Source organism: Pongo abelii, chromosome 17 (assembly GCF_028885655.2).
Source record: "Pongo abelii isolate AG06213 chromosome 17, NHGRI_mPonAbe1-v2.0_pri, whole genome shotgun sequence".
NCBI lineage: Eukaryota > Metazoa > Chordata > Mammalia > Primates > Hominidae > Pongo > Pongo abelii.
Genome location: NC_072002.2, coordinates 73701430 through 73721522, shown reverse-complemented (window position 1 = coordinate 73721522; position 20093 = coordinate 73701430). Strand labels below are relative to the sequence as shown.

The window sequence follows — 20093 nt, the reverse complement described above, 5'->3', positions numbered from 1 at the left end:
GCATTTATGGAGCTAATACTGCAAGCTAGACATACTGTTTTTGTGATTTCTGAGTAAAGAGAAAACAGAAAAAAGATTCACTTTCCACACTCAAAAGAGCTCATCCACTCTGGCAATTGTATTAAAGAACAGTAAAGGTTACAGACTTCAGGGTCAGGAAGACCCGGGTACAAATGCCAACTCCAACTTAGCCTTGGCATATCCATTAACCTCTCTGAGCCTCAAGTTCCTCAGGAATAAAGTGGGATAATAAGATGACCCACTTTTCCGCATTGCTCTGAGGCCTAACAACTTAGATCTCAAAATGGCTCCAAATAAACAGAGTTTCCTTAGCTGCATTTTACCAAGGTGACCAAGTCAACCATTAGCTCATCTTCATTGCAACTCTTGCTTTTCATCATTTCTTAACAAACAAATGTCTATCGAGCCAGACAGCTATGCTCAGCAGCCTCTGCACACTTTCTTCTCCTGCTAAGTGTTCCCACCATTCCCTCTCTGGATCACCTTTCTTTTTTGTCCAACTCCATCCCTCTCTTTTTTCACACTTCCACCAAAATATCTTTTTCAGAACCTCTATTTGGATCCAATCCTTCCCTTTTTTGTATTCATCCTGTCCTTGCCCCTAGAATCCACGTAAGCATGTCAGAAAACTGTGTTAAAAGTTAAGGACACAAATCCAATTTACTTACGGGTAAGTTCTTTTCTCACAATAATGAATTAAGGCAAAGCTACAAACTACACCCCCAAAACAGTACAGCCAAGTAACAACTCTGTGCTCAAGGCTGTAAGCAGAACAGATGAAAGATGGAATGAATGAAGGAAAATCCATCCCTACCACTGAAAAAAACAATTGTTGGCCAACAGTGTTGTTCTTAATGTATGAACAAGAGTACATGCTATAGAAAAAGGCAGCTGCCAACAGCCGGGCGTGGTGGCTCACACCTGTAATCCCAGCGCTTTGGGAGGCTGGGGCAGGTGGATCACAATGTCAGGAGTTCGAGACCAGCCCAGCCAACATGGTGAAACCCTGTCTCTACTAAAAATACAAAAAAATTAGCCGGGCGTGGTGGCAAGCGCTTGTAATCTCAGCTACTTGGGAGGCTGAGGCAAGAGAATCCGGGAGGTGGAGGCTGCAGTGAGCCGAGACTGCGCCACTGCACTCCAGCCTGGGCAACAGAGCGAGAATCCCTCTCAAAAAAATAGAAAAGGCAGCTGCCACTTGCATTGCCTTTTTGCCGCCAGCTTGTTACGCTTACCCAATAAACATGCATAGCTCATTTCTCATTGACTTTACTCATTTACTTAATTGTTTTGCCAATGTCTGAACAAAGATTTTTTTCTCACAATGACATTCTCTAGAAAGCATCGCATTTAATGCCTTGGCCAGACACAGGAGACGCTAATGTATCAGATTTGCCTCTATGGCTCCTACTGTAGCAGGCCCCGCCGGGCGTGTCTCACAACCCCACTGGCCACCTTCACTAAAGGCTACTGTCACCTATTTAGGGCTAAGAACAAGAACAACCTGCCCTCCACAGCTGATTAAACCAGGCCCAGTGAGATTTTTGGCCTTGAGAACTGCAAGTAGGACAGAGGACTACAGGTGATGTCCACTAGTATTTAAAATGAGGACATGGAGACACAGGGCCTGTGGAACAGCATTGTTTGGCCATGTGTATAGTAAAGAAGTTCTACTAAGGGGGAAGCAAAAGAGACAACCAAGGGCATGTGGTCCTCAAAAGAATGTGGAGTAAGCTTAGTGCAAGATGACGCTTGAGTTCTTGATGTCAGGTCCTCCTGACAGCTGCTAACCCTGGGCCTCAGAATGAGCTGCCTTTCTTACTGCACAGCTTGATCATGTCCTACAAATCATGCAAACTCTAAACAATCTAGTCTTTCAGAGCCTTCTTGTATGAAGTTTGCCAGGCAAGGAGCTACACTGCCTCTCCCAATGCACACCCCTCACCTCAGCCACCAGGGCCACGGGGGCCCTCAGTCACCACTCCATGTGAAGGCTGGGTGAAGTTGGCTCCGCTTCAGGCTGCAGTTATCCAGTGATCACTGGAACTGGTAGCTCATCATATGGTCCTCATTCATTCACCAACTCACTCATTCATTCCACGGTCTTCCTTCAGGGGGCCTCTCCTGTCAGCACCATGGATCACAGAGCTCTCGGACTGCCGACTCCTGCCATCTTGCACTTGTGCATGGCCATCTGTCCTGCATCTGTATGTGTTCCTGTCCTTGCCTATTTCACCGGACTTGTGCCCATCATCTTTGGCCTTCTGATGTCCTCTGAAGGTCTACCTGCCCAGTGGTTTTTTTGTTGTTGTTGTTGTTGTTTTTTTTTGAGATAAAGTCTTGCTCTGTCGCCCAGGCTGGAGTGTAGTGGCTCAATCTCAGCTCACTGCAACTTCTGCCTCCCAGGTTCAAGCGATTCTCCTGACTCCGCCTCCTGAGTAGCTGGGAATACAGGTGCGTGCCACCACACCTAGCTATTTTTTGTCGTTTTAGTAGAGACTGGGTTTCACCATGTTGGCCAGACTGGTCTCGAACTCCTGACCTCTATTGATCTGCCCACCTCAGCCTCCCAAAGTGCTGGGATTACAGGTGTGAGCCACCATGCCCAGCCAACCTGCCCAGTCTCTGACTCCTAACTTACTCTGACTCTTGGCATGCTATGGCAACATTCCGCCCTAGCTACATTCTGAACGCACCCCCCAACTGTGACTAACTTCCATAGTTCCACTTCCTTCCTCCAGGGCTGGCCCCACAGCCTTGACCATCCTTAGGACACACCCAACTTTGTCCCCATTCTTCCAAACCCCACCCCACTCCCCTTCCAACAATCTGTGATTCCATAAGGGCCACACTCACAGGCCCAGAGCTGATACTGTCACCATGCCAGGCACAGGATTCTGCACAGCACAGGGAGCTGACAGACTTAGCCAACGACTAATAAATCCAATTCAATGTGCCAGATTCATATAACACAGAACTCTCAGTGCCCAGATGTCCAATAAGATCTAAATTTCAACTAGAATTTCTGTGAAATGGCAGACTTTCTTGTAGAGAGAAGGAGAAGGTAACTGAACTCATGCAACAGACATTGATTTATTGCTATAGCTGACTTAATCAATGTGCCTTCCCAAAGTAAAATAAACCCACTAAGTAAAATTCTCCAGTCTCTTACATAAGAGTTTAAACATATAACACAGTGAACTCCTTCCTGCAACTCAATCTCCTGTTTGGTCCAGGCCCCAAGGCAACCTTCCCCAGGACAGCTTCACCCAAGGACCCAATGGTGGCTGTCTCCATCACGTGCTGGAGAGGTGATGTGACTAGCCATTTTCCAACACTGCTACATGAAGTGGCTCTTCTAACCCCCATTCTGAGGAAAACTCCCAAGTCACCTCTATTCCTCATCAGGCAAGGGGGCAGAAACAGTGGCAGGCTAACTGCCTTCAGTCCGCATCTCTCACTGGATACTAAATCCATGAACCAAACATAGCACAGTCACTTTTCTTTTCTGCTTTTTTTTTTCTTGAGACAAGGTCTCACTCTGTTGCCCAGGCTGGAGTGCAGTAGTGTGATCCTAGCTCACTGCGGCCTCTAACTCCTGGGCTCAAGTGATCCTCTTGCCTCAGTCTCCTAAGTAGCAAGGACTATGGGTGCACACCACCAGAGCCAGCTAATTTTATTTCTTGTAGAGACGGGGTTTACCATGTTGCTCAGGCTGGTCTCAAACTCTTGGCCTCAAGCGATCTTCCCACCTCAGCCTCGGCCTCCCGAAGTGCTGGGATTACAGGTGTGAGCCATTGCACTAGGCCCAAAGTCACTTGTCTGTGCTGATCTAAGGCCTGACAGTCTTCATGAAGTCATAACAGGCACCTTTGCCACACCTCCTGCATACAATCACAATATTAAAATTATCTTCCGTCTTATCAGACTACAAGTGTCAAAGGGATCACAATATCAAAGGTGGAGTAATGCAGGAACATAGGAAGAGGAATAAACCCAGGATCCAGTCAGATCCTGAGTACTCAGAAATTAGCATTCATGCCAGAACAGGGCATCTGTGATCAAAAAAAACAGTCCTGGCCCCCATGTCTGCTCACTGCTAGCACCACATGCCAAGCTAGAGGGTAAGTCCCTGTGGTGTCAGGGAAGGCCTGGAGAATCTGATCGCTTTGGAAGCAGAGAGGAAGCAGGTCCGAGACCAAGGGAGGAGCAGAGCCTTGCTACTCAGAGCGTGACAGGCCATGAACCAGCAGGGTCAACAGCACCAGGAGGCTACTTAGAAATGCAGTCTTGGGCCCATCCCAGCCCTACAGAATCATTATCTGTATTTTAACAAGATCCCCAAGTGATCTGTATGCAAACTAAAGTGTGAGAAGTACACTCTAGACGACAAGGGCTCCCGAGAGGTACGGAACACCAGCAGCAAACTGGAGCTTTTACACGGAAAAGATGCACAAAGTGGTAGAAACAGAAAAGAACTTCAAAGCTGGCCAGACCCTGGTTCAAATCTAGGGTCGATCACCTACTAGTGCAGCATTCTTCAGCTGGTCACTCAAGCTGTGAGTCTCAACAGGGATGTGAAGTATAACCTTACAGGGGACAGTAAGTATAAGGCATCCAACACACAGCAAACCTGTGATCAATACTAGTTCCCTTTCCATAATGAAGCAAACACCAACCCAGCATGGCTGTGTAGACCTGTGATGGAGACACGTGAATTAGGAACACCTGAGAGAGAAAAAGGGGCCAAACTAGCACTATCTTTGTTAACAGAAGGAGACTCAACGTTATCAACAAATATGAATACTGCAGGGCACCAGAAAAATTTCATTGCTAAATTTATTTAAATGTCCACCCACCATTCCAGAACAGCATTGTCCAAGGGAAGTATAACGAAAGTCACATATCTAGTTTTACATTTTCTAGCAGTCATATTTTAAAAAGAGGAAAAAAAGGACTTGGCACAGTGGTTCATGCCCATAATCCCAACACTTTGGGAGCCTGAGTGGGAAAGATCACTTGAGTCCAGAAGTTTGAGACCAGCCTGGGCAACACAGCAAGACACTCATCTCCAGGAAAAAAAAAGTTTTCATTTTTTTGAAAAGGAGAAAAAAAAGGGGGGAAGAAGGTGAAATAGCCAAAATGTTATGAATTCAACATGTAATCAATATAAAAAACAAGATATTCTGGTTTTTTCCATTACATCTTCAAAACCTGATATGTATCTTACACTTACAGCTTATTTCAATTAGGATTTGCCATATTTCAAGTGCTCAGTAGTCATACGTGGCTAGTGGCTACCATACTACTGAACAGAGTAGTTCCAGAAATAAAATAATTACTCATAGATCCTTCTCCACTCACCCTTCTATCACCCCCAAATCCCAGTGTGCAGAATATAAGTATCTAGGCATGGTCAAACAAACATGGGAAGCGAAGTGCCGGGGGAAAGGGTCAGAATATAGGCTTTTGCTAACCTGGCATATTTTCACCATCAAGTTTTGTTTTGTTTTAAACTTTGGTCAATGTAAATTGCACCCACAGACAACCTAAAGTACAGCCACTCAGTGTAAAATTTTTCCAGGAGCAAAAAAATGTTCAAGTACTAGATTACAAATACAAAATTCAGGCCAGGCGCGGTGGCTCACGCCTGTAATCCCAGCACTTTAGGGGGCCGAGGCGGGTGGATCACCTGAGGTCAGGAGTTCAAGACCAACCTGACTGACATGGTGAAACCCAGTCTCTACTAAAAATACAAAAATTAGTTGTGCATGGTGGTGGGCGCCTGTAACCCCAGCTACACAGGAGGCTGAGGCAGGAGAATCGCTTGAACCTGGGAGGCAGGGGTTGCAGTGAGCCGAGATCGCGCCATTGCACTCCAGCCTGGGCAACAAGAGCAAAACTATGTCTCAAAAAAATAATAAAATAAAATATAAATAAATAAATACAAAATTCTGACAAGATTCTCCAACCACAAATGAAAGCAGAGCCAAGTAAGAACAAATACACTACCCTTGTGCCTACTTCACCCACTTTTAACCTGATATAGGGCAGCTGTAACTAAAACTCTAGAGACAAGGAGGAGACACACAGTCTGTTTTCATGGTCAAAAACAAATATACTTGCCAATGAGGTAAGGCAGAACAGGAGACAATACCCTCCAAGAAAGAAAAAAAAAGTGCTGGGACTAAGGCTACTCTCCCAAAACAGAGACCAAAGACCACAAAACAACAGCTAAGATTGTAGGAAGGACTCACCACACATATTCTGCTAAACACTTTATATGCATTTAATCCTCCTAACAACCCTCAGGAAACATATGGTTTAGAATTTACATAACCTGTTCAAGGTCCCGCAGCTAGTAAGTGGCAAAACACAGGTTTACATCATTGACAGTTAGGCAATCAGGTTTATATCATTGAGAGCTGGGCAAAGGCAAGTGAAAATCTCCATGGCCTTTATCGCCCAGATTTCACTAGAACACAAAGCAAAATCAGTTTTCAAATTACCTCTCCCATTCCTGTTAGGTTAAATCGGCAAAACTGGCCAGGTGCGGTGGCTCACACCTGTAATTTAGGAGGCCGAAGTGGGTGGATCACCTGAGGTCAGGAGATAGAGACATGGTGTTACCCCGTCTCTACTAAAACTACAAAAAATTAATTAGCCAGGCATGGTGGCAGGCGCCTTTTATACCAGCTACTTGGGAGGCTGAGGCAGGAGAATTGCTTGAACCCAGGAGGCAGAGGTTGCAGTGAGCCCAGATTGCGCCATTGCACTCCAGTATGGGCGACAGAGCAAGACTTCATCCCAGAAAAAAATAAAAGAAAAAAAAAATCAGCAAAACCATTAAAGACCAGCTTCTCAACAAGTACCTGGGTAAAGCTTAACTTAATCAACTCGTGTTTTCAAGTTCACATAAAGATTATAAATAGGAGGATTAAATACCATCAAAACATAACATAGTTGGGTGCAGTGGCTCACGCCTCTGATCTCAGCAATTTGGGAGGTCAAGGAAGGCAGATCACTTGAGCCCAGGTGTTTGAGACCAGCCTGGGCAACATAGAGAGATCCCGTCTCTACAAAAAATAAACAAAATTAGCCGGGCGTGGTGGCATGTGCCTGTGGTCCCAGCTACTCAGGAGGCTGAGGTGGGAGGCCGAGGTAGGAGGATCACTTGAGCCCTGGGGGTTAAGGCTGCAGTGAGCAAAGATCGCAGCACTGCACTCCAGTCTGGGTGACAGAGTGAGACCCTGCCTCAAAAAAATAAAACATAAAGATAAGTTTTAGGCCGGGCGTGTTGGCTCACGTCTGTAATCCCAACACTTTGGGAGGCCAAGGTGGGCAGATCACAAGGTCAGAAGATTGAGACCATCCTGACTAACATGGTGAAACCCCATCTCTACTAAAAATACAAAAATTAGCCAGGCGTGGTGGCACATGCCTGTAATCCCAGCTACTCAGGAGGCTGAGGCAAAAGGATCGCTTGCACCTGGGAGGCGGAGGTTGCAGTGAGCCGAGATCATGCCACTGTACTCCAGCCTGAGCGACACAGCAAAACTCGGTCTCAAAAAAAAAAAAGATAAATGTTGGAAGGCAGAGAGAAGGTAATGATGAATGCGGTCTTGGGCTAGGACTATAGTGCTGGGTTCCAGTTCTAAACCTGCTATTGGCTACCTGATGGCCCCACCCTCCAATGTGGGCTCACTGTAGAAAATGAGATAACTACAATCGTGTGAAGTACTTCCAGCTATGGGGTCCTTTGAAACAGAGGGCTTTGAATTTTCTAACCTTATTAGGTTTTTCAATGATCTAATTCTTACTATTCAAATCCCTAGAAAGAATTTGTTCCTCACAAAAGAAAATGATAAAATCAATACCCATTACTAGCCCCAGGAGTCAGCCTTGGGGAAAGGAGGAGTTTGTGTCCCAAAATGCAAAGGCTGATGGTAAGAAAACAGTTCAAGAACCACAACACCCTGATTTTATCTTTAGGTCTCCATGGATCACTCAAGATGTCTAAAAGCTCTAATTATGTAAAGCTGTAATAATAACTGACTGAAAACAGAAGAATACAAAATCTGCATTTGGGGCCCCTGAAGACCATCCTTAAAGAGTGATCCTTTGTAAGGAATATGTGAGACAGCTAAAAAAGCCGCTCTGCGTCTGTCTAAAAATTACTTACTTCAGTCTCCAGATTTAGATTAAACAGAATTTGCTCTCCCTCATTATAAAACAGCCAGAATATAGAACTTCCTGCCGTAGAAGATGATTCAAAGAATTCTTTAAACTGTGTTTATTTATTGTTGGAACAAAAGATTCTTCTCGGCACCACTTTCAATTTGCTTTGATTTTCTCAGCCTTTTCAAAGAATACACAAAACAAATACATCTTTCTAGCCTTTCTCCCCTCCAATCTGTATCCTCATCCCAGTGCCCAATAAAATAAGTCTTTTCAACATGCTATTTCTAGAGCTGTCTCTGGTGCAAATACAGATGCTCTGCTCTCTGTGCTGACTACAATCAGGAAAATCTGGCTAAATACAAAGGCCCAGAGTGGACCTCAAACTTCTCCACTGCATATTCTCACGCTGGCAGTCATCAGCTATCACCTCCAACGTGAACGGCGTCAGTGTCTTTGCTGTTTAGCACCTGCTGTGCCCTCTCTGGGCACCTCCACACCCTGAAACAGCTTCCATGCTGACCCCTCAGTCCACCAAACTGTGCTCCCCCAAGGCAGAACAGCACAGTGAGAAGGAGCATGTTTCAAATCCTGTTTCCACTTCCACTTACAAGCCGGGAGGGTCTCTGTCTGTTTCCCCACTGGTACCACAGGGATAAACATGTACAGCTCCTCTCATTATTTCGGTATCAAATGAGGTAACATAATAGCTGGTGCGGTGGTGCATGCCTATAGTACCAGCTACTTGGCTGCTTGGGAGGCCGAGGCAGGAGGATCCCTTGAGCCGAGGAGTTCAAGTCCAGCTAGTTTGAGTCCAGTCTGGGCAACATAGCAGGACCCCACCTCTAAGAAAAGGTTTAAAAATCAGAAAAATGGGATAACAGACGTAAAGTGCCATCACCTACTGCAGCATCTGCAGGTTTTAGCTACTGGTATCATTTTCTACCTTCCTGGGAATCTTCTGCCCTCCAACTTGCTAAAGCACAGGTTCTAAGTTCTTCAGCCACCCCTGCCGCTTCGTTTATGGGTTTTTACTACGTAAGCCATTATCTTAGGGGACCCAAACCCAACCCCTTTTAAAACACCTTTCTTCTATCCTCTCTGTTGTATGTTCATTACTACCAATCTTGACCTCCAGCCCAAGCAACCCTCCTAAATTCCAGACTCACAGAGCCAGAGGCAACTGGAGCCCAAAACTGAACTCACTGTATCAAGTCCCTCCACCTCCACTCTTCCAAATCTATTCCGCCTTTGGAATTTGCTATCTCAAAGACAGGAACACCCAGTCTCCAAGCAACCCCCAGACAGCCACCTAAGAAGCAGCCTTAATCCTCCAATCAGGCACTACCTGGCCCCCTGAAGCAGCCCCCACCTACCACTCCATCCCCACAAACAACACCTGGGATGAAAGACCCTCATCCTTTCTCTCCTGGATTGCTGGTTCCCTCTTTGGCCTCCCTACCTTCAGCCCGTACAGCCTCTATTCCATCCTCCATGGGGCTGCCACAGGACCTTTGTAACGAAAGGTCCGTCTTTTCTGCCTACACAGAAGTCCACCCTCAAGTGACTGCACCAAAAGGCCTCATCAGGTGGCCCTCAACTGCCTTCCAGCTCCATCCCCTCACACACCCACAGCCCACTCGAAACACCAAGCTCTCCCCAGACCTTTCCAAGTGTGCTGCATGGACTTACATGCTCTCCCAGGCTCTGACTGCCTCACATATTCTTACCGGTCTTTCACAGCTCCTCTGTGGACATTTGGCATGAGGTGGCCTATTCACATTCCTATCATAGCTTCTGGGGGCTCCTTCCACTAGATTATTCTCCCTGGGGCCCTTTTCCCTCTGCACTCCCGTGCTTAGCACAATACCCAGTGCTTAAACACTCAGTAAGCGTCTGTTAAATGACAAGGCAATCCCCAGGTTAACATCATGTCCCACTTCTTGGGCTCCCCTCCATCTGTACCACCATTACCTTTCTCTGTTCTTCCCAATCCTGAAAGCTATTTTATCCTTAAAAAAAAAAACAAAAAACAAAAAAAAAACAACCTGGGCTGGGCACAGTGGCTCACACCTGTAATCCCAGCACTTTGGGAGGCTGAGGCGGGTGGATCACAAGGTCAGGAGTTCGAGACCAGCCTGACCAACATGGTGAAACCCTGTCTCTACTAAAAATACAAAAAATTAGCAGGGCATGGTGGCATGCACCTGTAATCCCAGCTACTCAGGAGGCTGAGGCAGGAGAATCACTTGAACCTGGGAGACAGAGGTTGCAGTGAGCCGAGATCACGCCACTGAATTCCAGCCTGGATAACCAAGCGAGACTCCAACTCAAAAAAAAAAAACGAATCTTGCAAAATCTTCCAAACAAATCTTCCAAATCTCCCCTCTTCACTGCTTTCACTGACTATTGCTTAAACATTTTCAGTTCCTAAAAACACATAAAAGCTGAAGAACTTCAAATATTATTAATAAAATGACCCCAATACTTTGGCAGTCCATAAATCAAATTATAATTCAGAAGTTGTTTACACACAACTAAGATTTCAACAAAGATCTGTGGTATCACTTTCCAAAATTTCTATTCTATTGTTGTTTTGTGTTTTATTGAACCTGAATGTAAAAATTAGACTGCCAAATGTTTCTGAAGAGATTAAAAATAATTGCTGCAGGAAATAAAGGATATTTTACCACTTGCAGTTTTTTGTTTCCACTTTTGGCTAATTCTGATTAGTTCAGGGTTATAAAGCATGTCATCCCATTAGAGAGTGTTCTATTATCATGATCATCTCTCGTGTGTCTTCAGACAATGTTCACTACGATCTCTTTCTCTGGGAGTCTTAACTGCAGCTGTCAAGGCTAGATCTTTTTTGTGAGTTACGAGTTGGATTTATTTTCATTCAAACTCCTAACTCTTATGTATGTACCATATGATCCAGCCATCCCAATTCTAAGAACAGTCATGTAACGCAAACCAACATTTTGGTCAACAATGGCCCACATACACACAGTGATCCCATAAGATTATAATACCATATTTTTCCCGTACCTTTTATATTTTTAGATTGGTCAGAAACACAAATAGTTACCATTGTGTTAAAACTGCCTACAATATGCAGTACAGTAACATGCTGTATAGGTTTACAACCTAGGAGCATATAGCCTACACCATATAGCCTAGGTATACAGTAGGCTATAGTAGGCTACACCATCTAGGTTTGTGTAAGTACATTCTATCTTTGCACAATGACAAAACTGTCTAATGATACATTTCTCAGAATGTACCCCTGCATTAATCGACACGTGACTGCATTTAGCAAAAAGAAATAAAAACTTATGTTCACACAAAAACCTGTTCACACAAATGTTTACAGCAACTTTACTCACAATTAGCAAAAACTGGAAACAACCCTAATGTCCTTCACCCAGCAAATGAATAAACTGTGGTACATCCATACAGCAGAATACTACTCAGCAATGACAAAGAACCAAGTATTGAAACACAGAGAAACATGGATGAATCTGAAACGCATCTTGCTAACTGACATTCTAGAAAGCCCAAACTCTAGGAAGAGAGAACCATGTCCCTATAGTGAGACAGTGGATGCCAGGGGTAGGAGAGGCTGACTACAGAGGGGCAGCAAGAGGAAATGCTCTGGTGTGATGGGCCTGTTCTGCTTCGCCTGTGGTGGTGGATAAGTGACTCTATACATATGCCAAAACCCACAGAACTGTACACCACAGAGTAAATTTTCCTGTACACAAATTTTAAATTTTTTTAAGCTAATTCTTTAACCATGACTTGGTTAAAGATCAGCCCTAAAATAAAATGAACACAAAGGTGTGTGTTTCCATGTTTATCAAGTCTGTAGTTCTTGTTCTGATGGTCCTGGGATTAGGAGTAGATGATGGGGAATGGAGTCAGTTGCCCTTGTGTTGGCAACCTCTGCTTCAGCTGTGAACTAGCCAGCTGGCGTTCTACCAAGGATACGGTAAAGGTTGTTCAAAGCCAACTGGAGAGCGACTGTATTGCACAGAAAAGTCCAAGAGAACATTTCAAGAGAAGAAATAAATGGGAGATGGGAGAACACAAACCCTAAAATCCTAATTCACAGTCAAAGGCATCAGAAGATTCTACTGACAAGTTGGCAACCTCCTTCCTAGACCTTCCTTAAAATGAGTCAAGGTGGGTGGGGGCAGGGAATCGCTCAGAGAAAAGAGCAAAAGAAAAAGACAGCGTGTGTGCTCCTGAACAAGGTTGCGCTGAGAGTTCCAAACGCCCTGGCTCCAACGTTCTTCAACATGGAAAAAATGACTGAATAGGCAAAGGATAAAAACAAGAAGGGTTCAACACCCAGTTACACTTTCTTTCCAGTGTGCTCTCCTGGGCCAAACCCACACATTCCTGCTCCAGAGGGGATGGACCGCAGGTCGTCCTTAGAGCCTGCTACAGGCACTGCCAACCAGGGGCTGGGCTCTGGGCTCCACGGTGACAGGAACTGCAGGCACCGGGTCCCCCCTGGCTCTCCCAGGAAGGAACATGCCCTAGCTCATCCTGCACACTCACATCCACATTCCCCAGCCCAGAAGACTCTCCCCACTCCAGGGAGGCCTGGGCCTGCTACATTGTTATACCTCAGCATGAGATCAACACCTGAGACAAGCTCCAATCCAAGATGAGCTCATGACTCCCGCCCCAGAGAACCAGCTCTCCAACCCTCAGCAGCATTTGCAGCTGGAAAGACTGGTCTAAATGCAAAACAAATGCTATCTTCAGGAGACTTCAAGGGGGAGGGAGAGGAACAAAGCTCAAAACCACCAAGACAGAAAACCAGAACATTCCATGACATGCAATGCCCTACGAAGAGGTTTTTTTAAACATATTCGCACTGTATAGCCGTGGCAAGGGGTTAGCTGTCAAAGTTAAACAAAAATCACTGACTCTCAAAAGACAAGAACGAAGGACTAAATAATAAAACAGCTTATTGTATTAAGCTAATTAAGGTTTATCATATTAGCCATCTGAGTTTTAGTTGACATCAGAAACGCAGAAGCAGCACACCACGCGCAGCGTGGATTCGGATCTGCTTCGCAAGCATATTCCTGCCACACTCATACACAGAACCTCTGGCAGTCAGAAATGATGGAGAATTGAAAACCAATTTTAGCACAGTGATTTGTAAAGAATTTTGTTCCATCATGTAAGCTATTTACTGGTATATCCGTCCGAGATTACATTTATCTCTATTAAATACTCCATAAAGTATTCTGAGCTAACCATGCACTCTTGTTTCCCTTTTGCCAGTTTTATCACATAGTGGATGTTCTGTAGCCAAATGAAAAACATTTTAACTATAAAACCCTTGCATACTTGACGTCCTTCACTGCAGATATCCTGCCCACCAACTGCCAGCACACAACTTAACCAATTCCAAGATCCTCGGCACTGCTGAAAAGCCCCTATTCTGCTGAACACGGAGAGGAACAAAATGCCCACTTCGAAGTAGGGGAAAATTTTATTTTCAGTCATGTCTTCTATGGGCTCCTCTTGACTGTACTTTTACCAAAAACCAGCAGAAAGGCAGGACCAGTTCTATCTGTTGTTGAGATCACACTGGATCCCATTCTGGAGCTGCTGGTTTCCTGTTTGGGGAAGTTGCAGTTCTTTTCACAAGGAACCCAAGGCAAAATGTTGAGTGTTCTCCTGTAAGCCCCCTCAGCCTTTGTTCTTCACTTTGCTACTCTCCTTACTCCTTCCTTCTCTCCTCTCCTCTCCAACCTCTGGTTTTGGAGGGTGCATTAAAATGCCTGCTCAAACCTAACTGCGATCTTTAAAGGCATCAGACATTTTCTACCACCCATTCCAGTACAGCTTTGAGTTAACAGGCATCTTTTCACAGATGAAGCCAGACTACCCGGCTTCCTCCTGGTATTGCATTAGTATTCCACATTAAACATATGCCACAAAGAATCCAATGGCGAACTCACCGTCAACAGCCCCCAAAATCAATAAAAGACATTCCACCACTTGACTCGGAGTGAAAAACCTTTCAGGTTAACACAAGAGAGCAAGGTAAAAGAAAGGTGATGAATGAACAAAAGGCAAAAATCTACCTTCAGACTCCTCAAATCCTAAAAAGGTGGCTAGGCTGCCTCGATTTGGTGAAGCCCTTCCTTTTCTTATAATCATCGGGAAAATGCCACATGTGTACTGCTTTCGTCTTATGCAAAACAGCACATTCTCTACAAGGCCCTGACGCCTACCATTCTCCACACTAGCTTCCTTCCAGGCCTGACTCTCCCAATTGCCCAGACACATGCGATTTAATGAAGGCATTCGGATTTCGCCTTGATCGCAATACCATCATAAAGTCACTCTAATCCCATTAAACTGGGATAACATTAAGAGCATTTCTTCTCCACTCTGAACCCAATTTTATCTCCTGGGTAGCAATCCACGGTCCGTCTGTGTCTAAATGGATCTGCAAATAAATATTTAAATTCATGCTCAAAACAGCGTATCTCACCTTGTGAACCTTGACCTTTTGGAAAGACTTTAGACCAATGTTCAGTTACTGTCACACGGCTGCATTCTCAGCAAATAGGAAAGGGTTAAAAGCAGCCCCAGTCAACAGGCCTACAAGGAAAAAAAAGACAGCATGTATGGCTAACAGCATCACTGGAATGCATTTATGCTCATTTCCTAGAACAATATTGTTACCTTTTGGCCTTCATAATAGTCAGAAGCATCCCCAACACCCTTTAGTAGCTTCTAAAAGAAAAAGCACAAGACAGAACATACCCTGCAAGAGAAAAAAAGCATGCAAAGTAGCATTCTCCAGCAACAAACAAACTACCATTACAAACCCCTCAGTTCATTTTGGTTTTGTTTTGTTATAAACACCGAGAAAGAGAGAGAGAGACTGCATCAACCAAGTGTCCCCACCCTAGCAAGGCACATTTTTTTCTCTAATAAGGGTCATAAATCTCAGCTCCTTGTCCATCCCTTAAGCAAAAGAAAAAGGCAGGAAAAGCCCAAGTAATCTCAGACCCTGCAAACCTGCACCTTTTTTTCCATCTTCTCTACCCAGAATCTTTTAGGGCTCCATTAGTCACGTACCAGTGCTGTGTGGTGTCTAAGTGTGCATTCACATACTGTGTAGGGATGGTACCTTCCTGCAAGCTCCTCTGCTTTTGGCTGCCATGAAGGGAGGAAGCTGCTATCCTACTGTAGTAGCTCAGTGACTGCATTGTGTTCAGGAGCTGATCTGCCTCAAACCAGTTTCAGCCGGTTCTGGTCACCCTACATAAAAAAGCTATGGCAACCCTCGCTGAGTTGCCAACAAGTCCCTGAAAATCATCAGCACAGGGGGGATCTCGCTGGGGTTTGCTCTTCCCTCTTAGGTCTTCCTGAGGAAGAGAAGGTCATCGTGTGTCCCCCCACCCCACGAGCACACAGCCTTGGAAATGCTCACCTCGCAAGCACCCCAGAGCCCCTCAGGGCCCATCCCCCCTCCCCTCCACCCCACAGCCCACCGCAGACACTGTTTCCCCCTCCTTCTCCTTCCCCCACTTACCTCCCACAACCTGGCTCAGATCTTTGTGTACGTGTGTGTCAGTGTGTGCTCTCTGTGTTGGTGGCTGACAAAGAGCCCCCAAGAAAGCGAGCTATGTGTGTCTGCTCACACGGGATGCGTCGGCTGCAGAGCCGGCCTGGCCTCCTAGCACAGTGGTGCTGGCTTGTTGACCAGGCTCCTCTCTGCTGTCACCCCCACCCCACCCAGCCCCCTCCTCCCTTCCGTCCCTCTCCTCTCTCTCCCAGCCCTGTCACCACCACCAGCAGCCCCCCAGTCTCCTCCTCCTCCTCCTCCAACCTTCTCTTCTTTCAAGCACCTGGGGGGAGAAGTCCAAATCCCTTCACCTCGGGGGAAGAAAACTAGGGCTGTCTGGGGAGGGGGCGGGGGGCGAAGGCAGGACCAGTGGGAGAGGGGGCACGGAGGCCTCTGGAAACGCATCTGTGCCCGGCCGGCGCCGGCGGGGGGAGTAGGAGAGCCGCGCTCACGTGGCCCCCCTCTCGTAACCTGCGGGGCCTAGCCCGGGCGGTTCCTCCTTGGCCCCCCAAGCCAGCTGGCGGGGCGCGAAGGCCGGCTGTTCCCAAGACCAGGGTGGGACAGGCCACTTCGGGCAGGCCCAAGGGCCTGAGCCTCACGCGCTCACCCCGGCCCGCAGGAATAGGCACGAGGGGCCGCACCCCGCCTCTGCCCGGCGCCCACCCGCGCCCCTGCGTCCGGCTGCCCTGCGCCCCTCGTTCGCCCTGGCCGCCTCCCGCCGCCCCGCACCCCCAGAGGCGCACACCCACCCCCTTCCCGGGGTTGGCCTTCACGGCGGTCAAGCCCGGGCGTCTGGGCCGCAGCTCGGATGACCTTTGTTCAGCGCGGCGCCGCCGGCGGCTGCTGCTGTGGCTGCTGCTGCTGTCGTCGGAGCGGCGGCGGCGGCTTCCATGTTACGGGCGTGTCATCTGCGTTCCCGCTGCCGGGGTCTGTGTGTGCGTGTGCGGTGGAGCGGCCTCGCCGCCGCCGCCGCCTCCCGGGCTCCCCGGCCGCCGCCGCCGCCGCCGCCGGGCCTCGCCAGCGCCCGGCCCGGGCCCCGCGCCTCCCCGGGCACCGCGCTCTAGGCCGCGCGGCGGCGGCGGCGGCCGGCCCGCCACGCCGGGGCCTACGGCTGGGGGTGCGGGCCCGGGCGGCGGCGGCGGCGGCGGCGGCTCGGCCCGGGCGGCGAGCGAACAAAAGGGAGCGCGGGCGAGGGGGAGGGGGCGGCCGGTGGGGGAAGGGAGGCTCCGGGAGCCGGGCGGCGGCAGCGCGAAGCCCCGCGGCCGGCGGGCGCCGACGCCCGGCCGCTGCGGAGCCCCGAGTTCGGCGGCGGCGAGAAGGCGCCCCGCGGACCTGCCAAGTCTCGCCCATACGGGGCCGCTGGCTCGCGGCTTCGCCCCGGGAGCGGAGCGGGGTGGTGGGGCTGGTGAGGGGGCGCAGGGAGGGCTGCTTTTTTCCAACGACATTGCGGGCTCTCACCCAGTCCTTTCCGTGGCCCCAAGCCGCGACTTACTCGAGTGGAAGGAAGCAAGGCCTCGCCAAAGATGGTTGAAAAGACCGTGAGCCTCTACCCAGGATCTTGAAGCCAAGGTGGTGTTTTGTTCTCCTTGTAATGGTGGCAAATAAGTAAGAAGAGAGCACGCTATCTTCGGACAAATTAAATCTGAAATTCTCCCTGGAGGTGGAAGAAGGGGCTCTCCTCTGGTTAGTTAGTGGTTTGGAGCCCTTTTCGCCTTCAACTGAGCCACAAAGAATGGAAGACACCCCCTGGGGTGGGGAGAAAGCCCTGGTGTAAAAGACACACGTTTGCTTTCAGAGAAAAAGCCACTGGGGCCAGATTGAAACATGGCATGTTCAGTTCATGTAGGTTTTTTTTTCCTTAATGGGGGAATGATATTGAGTAAACAAGATGTAATAGCTAGGTCTTTAAATTCTAGAAGGGAGATGGTGTACAAATGTAACAAGCACATATTGTACATACAGCAGGTGGTCATAGCCTACGGAACACAAAAAGATACATATGTAAGCCCGGTAAAGGTCACGAAGGTGTATAATCGTGACCCGTGCAAGGGCGAGAGACGATAGATTTCCATTCCAGATGAGGTATGCTGTTTTCCCAGCCGCGTGTCCTCGTTCCTTTATTGTTAACAGATGTGCACTCCATTGAAAGGTTTTCAAAACCAGACAGAAACCCCCAAGTCAAGCTAATTGTGCTGACACTGGAAATAGGACAAAATGGAAGAATCTGAAAAAATGTCACCATAACCTGTTAAAAAGGTTCACTCCTGTTTGATAGGAATCTGAAGACACAAAAATAACACTCAAGTAGCAGTGATAATTTGATTCATTGGTTAGTATTTGCAAAGTGTGCTGAAAAGTTAAAAAAAAAATCTGAGTATACCTTTCTACTGCGTTAACTTCCATTGAGGAAGCCATTGTTCTCTGTGATGGGAGCACTGTATGATGTAAATTGCAAGTAGCATTTTTGCTGTTTAAGACTTTTCATGTAAATGACCCGAATTATTGTCTCACAGAAGAGTTGTTGGTCTTTAATTTCAAACAGCAAATTGTTTGGAATTGCACATAAATTGGAATACATATTTGCATATTTACACACGTTTAGAAAGACCTATGTAATCTGCAAATTTTGCCAGTCACAGCATCCCATTTATCAGCATTACAAGATGATGAAATTGAAACCCTTGTCTTCTTATGGCCTGAAAACGGTGCCAGTACTCTGTGGGTTGGGTTTCAGCTTTACCTGGGCTTGATTTCATTTGAAAGGGAGCCTTTTTTCTTCTCCCACAGATGGGCCTTTATTAATATGCATATAAAAACCGTATGTGCATTGAAGAGTACAGTAGGACCTGCTAATTTGAAATCTTGACATGCTACACAGTTTACAATATATGGAATTTCATAATGTACATACCATGATAAATCCTAGGTTTCATGGATTTGGGATCTTTGTTTACTTAAAAGACGCTCTTGCCCCTCCCCCATTCCCTTCTTTTAAGAATTGAAATGACAGCAAAGCAGCATTTGAATGGTTACAAGAGTTGTACTACCAAAACTAAAGTCTGAAATGCTTATCATAAAGAGCCTTCAGCTATACAACTGCCTCGTGGCTTCATCATGCCAAACACTTTTTTGAGCAGGGCTTTGTACAAAGCCCAGTGATTTAGCCGGAGCCTCGGCTGGAAGAAATTTGGTCTAGAAACACGATTGATCATTTGCACAAATGGCAACAAATAACATTGCATCTGCTTTTAAATATCATAAACAAAAAGTAAAAGATATTTTATTGCAAGTTATCTCAGTTCTATTTTTATAAGGAGGATTTCAGAGAAACCCCTTTGCCAGGTAGACCAGTAGTTAAAAGCAAAGCACCCGTCTTAGTCCATTTTGCAAAATCACTAAATTTCACAGCTGAAAAGACAGCATTTATTCTGGGGTTTGTTTTTTTTTTTTTTTTTTTTTTTAAAGCAGACACTACCCCTCATCCAAAAACACAATACAAAAAGGTTCATTCTATTATTCTACATATGTAAGGCTCTCTTGTGCACCTCTCTGCTTTGAGCAACAATAGAATCAGTCACTTGACTGCAAGAATGAAATAAAACTATCATTTGAGTGCAGTCGATAAGGAAGGGCAGAACAAATAAATCATATGATTCTTATGCCAAATAGAAACTAAAGGAATTCCAAACCCTTTGGGATTTTGTTGTTGCTGTTTTTATTGCTAACTCTCAATGTCTTGGCTTTTCCTCCAATCAGTGTATTGCAAAATCCTAGCTTTTTTCTTTAATCTTTTGTGGCTGGAAGTCGGCTTTGCAGAAGCATGTAAATATCATCATACTTTCCCTCCAAATGCCCTTACGAAATTAGGAAATTTGTTTGTTAGGTACAGCACACAGAAGGTGTGTTCCTGGAGGGAAAGTAGAAGGAAAAAAGGAAACACCTTTTCTTTATCTTACCATCCAGAGGCCCTGTGGAACTAACTACTAAACCGAGCAGTCTCATGCCTTGAACTACACATTTTTAGCTTGAAACCAAGCTAAGCCTAGGGGTTTATAGAGAGATTAATATGTTAAATGTGTTAGCTTCTTTTTAAAGAAATTATTACACCGTTCAATCCTAGCACCATAATTTAAAGATTTGTAGCAGGGTAGCCAGCAGAGAAAAAGGAAAAAACAAAAATCTACCTTTTCTTTTTAAGAACATCAAAATATGGATAGAATCAGGTTTTTTTATATTCAAAAACATACCCTTGAAAGAAATCATAACCAAGTTTAAATTATTATTA

General features: G+C 46.3%; 1 protein-coding gene across 13 annotated transcripts in view; it reads right to left on the bottom strand.

Annotated features, from left to right (window-relative positions):
- Nucleotides 1-17530, bottom strand: part of ZNF532 (zinc finger protein 532) — a 122375-nt gene extending 104845 nt beyond the window's left edge. For 3 of the 13 annotated variants that reach the window (XM_024235903.3, XM_054538026.2, XM_054538025.2), the window contains exons 1-2: nucleotides 14920-15695; nucleotides 14726-14835 (exon numbers count right to left, since the gene is read on the bottom strand). The gene's annotated coding sequence lies outside the window, so the exon portion shown is untranslated. Of the gene's footprint in view, nucleotides 1-3723; nucleotides 3906-14725; nucleotides 14836-14919; nucleotides 15696-15775; nucleotides 15978-16557; nucleotides 16775-17300 lie in introns of those variants that run through there. The other 10 variants (XM_024235906.3, XM_054538024.2, XM_024235905.3 and 7 more) reach the window with 10 other exon arrangements.
- Nucleotides 17531-20093: the final 2563 nt, after the last annotated feature.